Raw genomic sequence first — 7,183 nt, 5'->3', positions numbered from 1 at the left:
TTAACTTTAAGTACTAATGTAATCCTTAAATCATCTAATATTTTCTTTCTTTTCTTTTTTTGCTGTTAGAATACAGAAATGCAATTGGCTTTTTAAATTGATCATATATCCTGAGATCTTATTAAATTATTACTTCTAGTAGTTATTTTGTTGATTCCTTAAGATTTTTTTATGCAAATACTTTTTTCTTTCAAATATATGTGTATTTTGTTTTTCTTTAATATACTAACAAGGAATGTCAACATTAACATTAAATGGAAGAGGAAAGTGAGGACTAGAAAGGACATCCACTACTTTTTAGGAAGAAGGCATTTTGTATTTCACTATTATTTTGGCTATATAAGCTTTTATTGGATGATCTTTCTCATATTTCCTTATATTTCTAGTTTGCTGAAAGTTTTAAATTGTGAAGTTATAGTTTTAAAAATTTTATTATCTATTGAAATAATCATGTTCTTCTTCCTTTACTGTTAAAATGATAAATTATGGCATTTATTAATTTTTTGGTAAATCCCCAGTCCTTTTATTTAAAAATATTTTTTTAGTTGTAGATGGACACATAATACCTTTATTTTTATGTGGTGCTGAGGATCAAACCCAGTTCCTCACACATGTGAGGCAAGTGCTTTACCACTGATCTTCAGCCCCGGCCCTGATCCCCAGTCCTTTTTGAGACAGTATCTAGCTAAGTTGCTGAGGCTGGTCTCTAACTTGCCATCTTCTTGCTTTTAGCCTCCTGAGTTGCTGGAATTACAGGTGTGTGCCAGTGCCCAGCAGTTGTTGATTTTTAAATGTTGAATTAAATCTTTCAATGATGGTACAAACCACATTTGATTGATGATTTACATTTTTATATATTGATTGACTTGATAATAGAGCTAAAGATCTTTACATTCATGAGGGATGTTGATTTGGGATTTTCTTGTAATATCTTTTTTAGGTTTTGGGATTAGGGTTACACTGATCTCAAAAAATAAATTTATTTTTATTTTTTGTGCACCCTCCTCCTTTGTTTTCTAAAGAGTTTATGTAAGATTTGTGTTATTCTTCCTATTCTTGGTAGGCATCACCATGGAAACCTTTTAGGTTTTTAGTTTGTTGTGAATTGCAACTATTTTAAAATCCCTTCTGATATAGTTGTAAACTATGTCAAGTCGGTCAGGTTGCAACATTTCAAAGAATCCTTTTCTCCATTTAGTTCTGGATTAAAATTAACCAAAGAGAAACAAGTATGAGATTTGGAAGGCAAAGGTGAAGTAGCACCTAATATTCTGATAGTCTTTGTTATTAGAAACAAATGCAATGGTGCCAGTAGATTCCACTCTGTTCTCATTCTTCCATGTTCCATGTTCATCTTTTTTCCTAACCAAAGAACTCAGTGATCAACAATAACCCCAGGTTTACCACCAGATGAAGAGGCAATACATTCTACACAACTCTTCTAGCATTCTTTTGAAGGTCCACTTCAGCAGCTGGATGTGCCTGGCTTCTGTTTCTCTGATTAGTTTGTTTGGTTGACCATATCAGTGCTTTAAAAGGGTTGGTTCATGACTTTTTACTCCGATCCACCACCGCCTTTTCAAATTCCACTTGTTTAGTTTCTCACAATTGTATAAAATATTGCTACAATAAATTCCTTATTCCATGATTCTCATACTGGTTCTGCTTCCTTGTTGAACTCGGATAAAAACAACTTAAAAAATGGAATTTCCTCTACTTTTTTCCCTGTATTTATGGTCATTTGCTTTTTCTCCTCATATGTTTTGTAATTTTTTTGACTCAATACTGAACATTGTTAACAAAAAATATAAAAATTTGAACCTTTGGATGATGTTATTTTCTTCAGAAATAATATACTTCACTTCTGGCAGGGAGGTAAGAACAGATCATCTTAATCTTGTTTAGGAGAGAGCTAATTTCAGAAATAAGATGGCCTACTTATTTTAGGATTAGGTATTTCTTCTATAGTGTAGGCCCCCTTCAAGAGCCAAACTGAAAGCCTGAGGTGTTTAATGCAGCTCCTCCCCTTAGGCAGGCTGTGAACTCCTGTTTTGATTCCCCGTAACTTGTGAATGATAACATATCTGACTCAGTTTCCGACCACTAGTTACAAATTGGCAAATACTTTTGGGAAAAAGTGGCTGACATTGGGTTCACTTTTTTGGACTTCTCTTTAGTATCTGTGTCCTTCAAGGCCTTTCAGCCCAACGTTGAAAGAAACTATTCATACTAAATTCAATTCTTTTCTCTCATCTTCATCTAAACAAGATTTTGTCCCCACAAAACCGTACTGCAATTGCTCTTGACCTTGTTAGAGCAGAAATCATTGCTTCCTGGAAATATTTTCTTTATTCTCCAGGACATCAGTCTTAATTTTTTTCCGTCTTACTGGCTAGCCTCCAGAATTTGTTGATCTCTCATCTTTCTGGCATCTTAACATTGGAAGACCTAGGCCTCAGTTGTTAGGCCTTTACTTTTAGTTGAAATTATTCCCTCAAGGATTTCATTCAGCCTCAGGAACTTACATATCATGCATATATATGCTTAGGCTCCAAATTTCTATCTCCAGTTTGGACTTCTGTTCTAAACTCAACATCATGAATTGGATATTTAACAAATATGCAAACTAATAAGAACCTGAAATTCAGCATGTTCTACCACAAACTTGTTCTGCTGTATTCCCTTTGTAAACTAAATGCAATTCTACTCTTCTAGTTGCTAGGACCCTCTTTTCATATTCCTGATCCAATCCTGTGGTTTCTAGCTTCAAAATAAATTTGGAATACTGCCCCTTCTTATCACCTTCACCATTATCTCCTTGGGTCCAGACAATATCTTCCATGAGGATTTTTGTTAATAGTCTCCTATGTGGTCTAAGGGAAATCCTTTCTTTTGTGATGCTGGGGATTGAACCCAAGGTCTTCATGTATGCAAGGCAAGCACTCTTAACAGCTGAGCTATATCCCCAGCCCTAAGGGAGATCTTTTAACATCTATGACAGGTTATATTATTCTTTCAAATGGGCTTCAAGTTTCAGATGAAGAATTTTAGTACTGATGATAGTTTATATGATCATGTATGATCCAGAATCCTTTTGACTTCATCTATTACTCTTGTCCTTGTTCCCTTGGCTCCAATCACACTGACCTTGCTATTCCAAATGTACTTGGAATGCTCTTCTTGGTAATCTTGATGGATCACACACTATCATTTCCTTCTGTCAGCAGAGTGATGCTTCCTTCACCATCCTAATTAAAACTGAAACGTCTCTAACAGTTCTTTGCCAACATTCCTTATCCCACTTTTTCTCCAAGGACTTTTAATTTTGCCTCTATTTTTCTTTCTCCCTTCAATAGTATATAAACTCCATTCTGGTGTTGACAGTTTTGTTTACTGCTTTATCCTTAGCGCCTAAAATAGTACCTACGTATAGAAACATTCCATATTTGGATGGATAACTCTAGTCAGCTTTTACTGGGTCCTAATTAAATTTTCAAGTCTATTTCTAAAAAGTGATGACCACACTTCAAATTTTAAATTTCAGTGTTTGGGCTCCTCTCATTTCTGCCAGGTTTTGCTTGCATTTTGTTCCTCTTCTGGACATAGTTGCCTCCTTTTTTCCGGGGACTGTTCTTTTAGTTATGTACTGGTAATGCTATTAACCAAGGAACTTTAATTCACTTTGCCAAGAATGAGTGGTAAATAAAGATTTAGAACTGACCAATCAGTATTCTACCTCCATGGAAAAAGAGGTAAGTTCAAGGGATGAAAAAGGCTCAATTCCTGGGATACATATTGGATACTGGGGCAAGAGACAGTATTTCTTTCTTCTGGAGTTGCTAGCTATTCCTATGCATGAAGGAAGCTGATCTGCAGTTAAGAGAGAATGAGGCCAATGAATTGAGAAGAGAAATGACACCCAGTAGATTTGGTCTAGCCAAAAGGTTAACTATGTTCTTGAACTTTCTGGCAACTCTTGTCAATATATTTGATCTACCCTCCCATCCCAACCTCTTGCCATCTTGAGTTTCTTCATTTGTAAATTGATAAATGCTGAAAAATGTACTTCTTATTTCATAGTATAAGCTTATCTGTCCTCAAACAAAAATCTTTGTTAAATACCTTTTAAAGAAATCCACTGAGTGGTGGTGGTTGTTTTTTCCTTTGAGGTGAATTTGCTCTACTTTAAATTAAATGAACTTCTCCAATGCAGTTTCAGACATTAAGACCTTCCCTAATATTTTTCAGATAAGGAAATGGAATCAAAAAGGCACTTCTAACACAGCTAGAGATTTCTCACTTCCCACTAATAACTTTTCATTTCTCACTAATATCCTTGAAAAAAAATATTTTTTCAATCCCTAGTTCCACTTTAGCCTAGGTGATTTAGATTTAACACCTATTGGTAAGTAGTTCTCAAACTTTAGTTTGCCTCATAATTTCTTGGGAGGGTTTGTTGGAAAAGACTGCTAGGCTCCTCCTTGTTTCTGATTCAAAAGATCTAAGGCAGGACTTGATAATTTAAGGCAGGACTTGATAATTTGTATTTCTAACAAATTCCCAGGTGATACTGATACTGTTGGTCTCAGATTAGTTTCTGGAGAATTATGGATGTAGATTCATATACTAATAGAAACTGGATGATTCTTCCCTTAATCTGAGGAAGCGTACCTACACTAATTGGCAGCCCTAGTATATCTAGTGTTTAAGCCATGCAGCAAATTGATAAATATTTTAGATAAAATAGAGTGTCTAGAGTATGCTATGCTCTAGTCATGATATGCTTAATAAGATGCAGGAAGCCTGAATCTCAAAGTCAGACTTTAATTTTGCAAGAAACCAAGATTTCAATACATTTTGCCTGGCTTTTTTTCTCTGTAGCACGTAGAGAAAAGATCTAAGACTGAGCATGATGGTGATGCCAGTAATCCCAGCAATGTAGGAGGCTGAAGCAAGAGGATCAAAAGTTGAGGCCAGCCTTGACAACTTAGCTAGACCATCTTAAACTAAAAAAAAAAAAAAAAAAAAAAGCAAAATAAACACAAAGAAAAAAACAACAATAAAAACAATTACAAAAGAAAAAAAAAACTGGGGATGAAGTTCAATGGTAAAGCACCCCCGAAATCAATATTCAGTACCAGAGGGGGATGGGGGAAGAGAGAAATAAGGGTAATGGATAATCTTTTCCTAATTAAATGTATGAGAATGCTATCTGTTACATATTAAAATAATATTTTCCTGTTTTTATTCTTGATAAACTTATCTGTAAATGTACTTTTTCCTCCCAGGCAATGTGGTTGTGAATGAATACATAATCTTTTATTTTTAAACTATCACTGGTGCTATCCAACGTTTGATATCCATACAATCTCCTTTTAGCAAATTAACATAGGATGCTTACATTTTTGTTTCTCACAAGTGATTTTACTTTTGAACATTTTATTTCCATTCAGAAGAGAGGCAATTAATATAGTAGAGCATTACCAGTATCATCTAAGAACTTATTGGAAACACAAAATCGTGTGCCACCCCAAAGCCAAAACACTGAATTAGAAACTTAAGGGGCTGGGGATGTGGCTCAAGAGGTAGCGCGCTCGCCTGGCATGCGTGGGGCCCGGGTTCGACCCTTAGCACCACATACAAACAAAGATGTTGTGTCCGCCGAAAACTGAAAAATAAATATTGAAATTCTCTCTCTCTCTCTTAAAAAAAAAAAATAGAAACTTAAGCAGGCTCAAATTGTGTATGGACAAGCTCCCCAGGTGCCTTAGGTTTAAGAAAAGCTGTTGTAGAGGAAAAATAAAGGTAACCACTCCTAGGACAAGAAAGACGATGAATACCACACATGTGGATTATAGGACTATAATCTCTGTTGTAAGTACATAATACTTATGGAGGCACAATTTAATATTCAATTTTTGCTTTTCAGGAAAAAAAACAAGAAATTACCTAACACAAATGCTAGAAAAATGCATAGTAACAATTTTGCTTAATTCCTGAGAAATCTGTACATTTATGTTCAGACCAATGAGAGAAAATTGTTTTCTAAGAACTACTTATTTTGCTCAAAGAACTGATGAAAATTTATGTTATATTTTAATGATATTTATAAAAATCTAGTTTTCCATTTCTGACTTGATTCCCTGCAGAGTTGGAAAATGTTTTACATTTAATTAAGTTTCTATCAGGAGACTCAACCCAAGTTTTCTAATTATTCTCCCTAATTCACAATTTATAATCCAACTATTATCTCACTTATTAAAAAACAATTTCAGTTATGTGTTTGTGGCTTTTACTCTAAAGAGCTACAAATAATTCTTGGGAAAAGAGGATAGATAAGGTTTTTGAGGAAACAAGTCTAGCATCCATAGCATGGTCAACAAATATCTAAATTAAGTCCCTAATCTAGCATTCCTGTTGCCTCTCTTTTCTCTTACACTACTTTAACTTGTTTAATTCACATATTTTTTTGGCGAGCTTTTTTTGCAATTTTGGTTCAAGTTACCTTCTCAGTAAAGCTTTCTACTTTTGCTTAATTCCTGAGATATCTTACCCTGTTATTTTTTTCCCCATGATTGTCTTCTAAATTAATATGTAACTGTTTGTTTTTGATCTTTTTCTATTTGAATGTAACTTCCATAAGTAAGGATTTTATTTTTGCCTGCTTTGCTATTGGATGTTGGGCATGTAAATGCTAATAAGAACTTGTTAAATGACTGAGACAAAGTATGAAAAAATCATGTTTGTATCTATTTATTTATTGTAGTCCTAGGGACCAAACTCAGAGCTCATGCATACTAGGCAAGTGCTCTACCACCGAGCTATACCTCTAGCCCAGACTGTTTATATTTAATATTTAATAACTTTAAAAACTTCCTTAAAAATCTAGATGTCAGTCCTGGGGGAGAAAGGAATTCAGATGCCAGTCAAGTAGTTCATTTACTCTTTCCCCTTTAAAACATCCAGTGGATACCAACTATGTGCCAGGCACTGTGCTGTTTTGGGAACAAAGATGAACAAGACTCTGTCCTCTCCAGGAGCTCAGAGCAAAAGAAACATTTTTTAAAAACCAGAAATACAAGGTAGGTGTAGGGTTTGCTATAAAGAATATGCTAAAATTTTGGTTTTCCATCTACTGGTTTCAGTCAAGCAAGTAAAGCATATTGGAAATGTGGTATAGCAT

This window comes from Ictidomys tridecemlineatus, chromosome 6, assembly GCF_052094955.1.
Source record: "Ictidomys tridecemlineatus isolate mIctTri1 chromosome 6, mIctTri1.hap1, whole genome shotgun sequence".
NCBI lineage: Eukaryota > Metazoa > Chordata > Mammalia > Rodentia > Sciuridae > Ictidomys > Ictidomys tridecemlineatus.
This window is presented reverse-complemented; position numbering follows the sequence as displayed.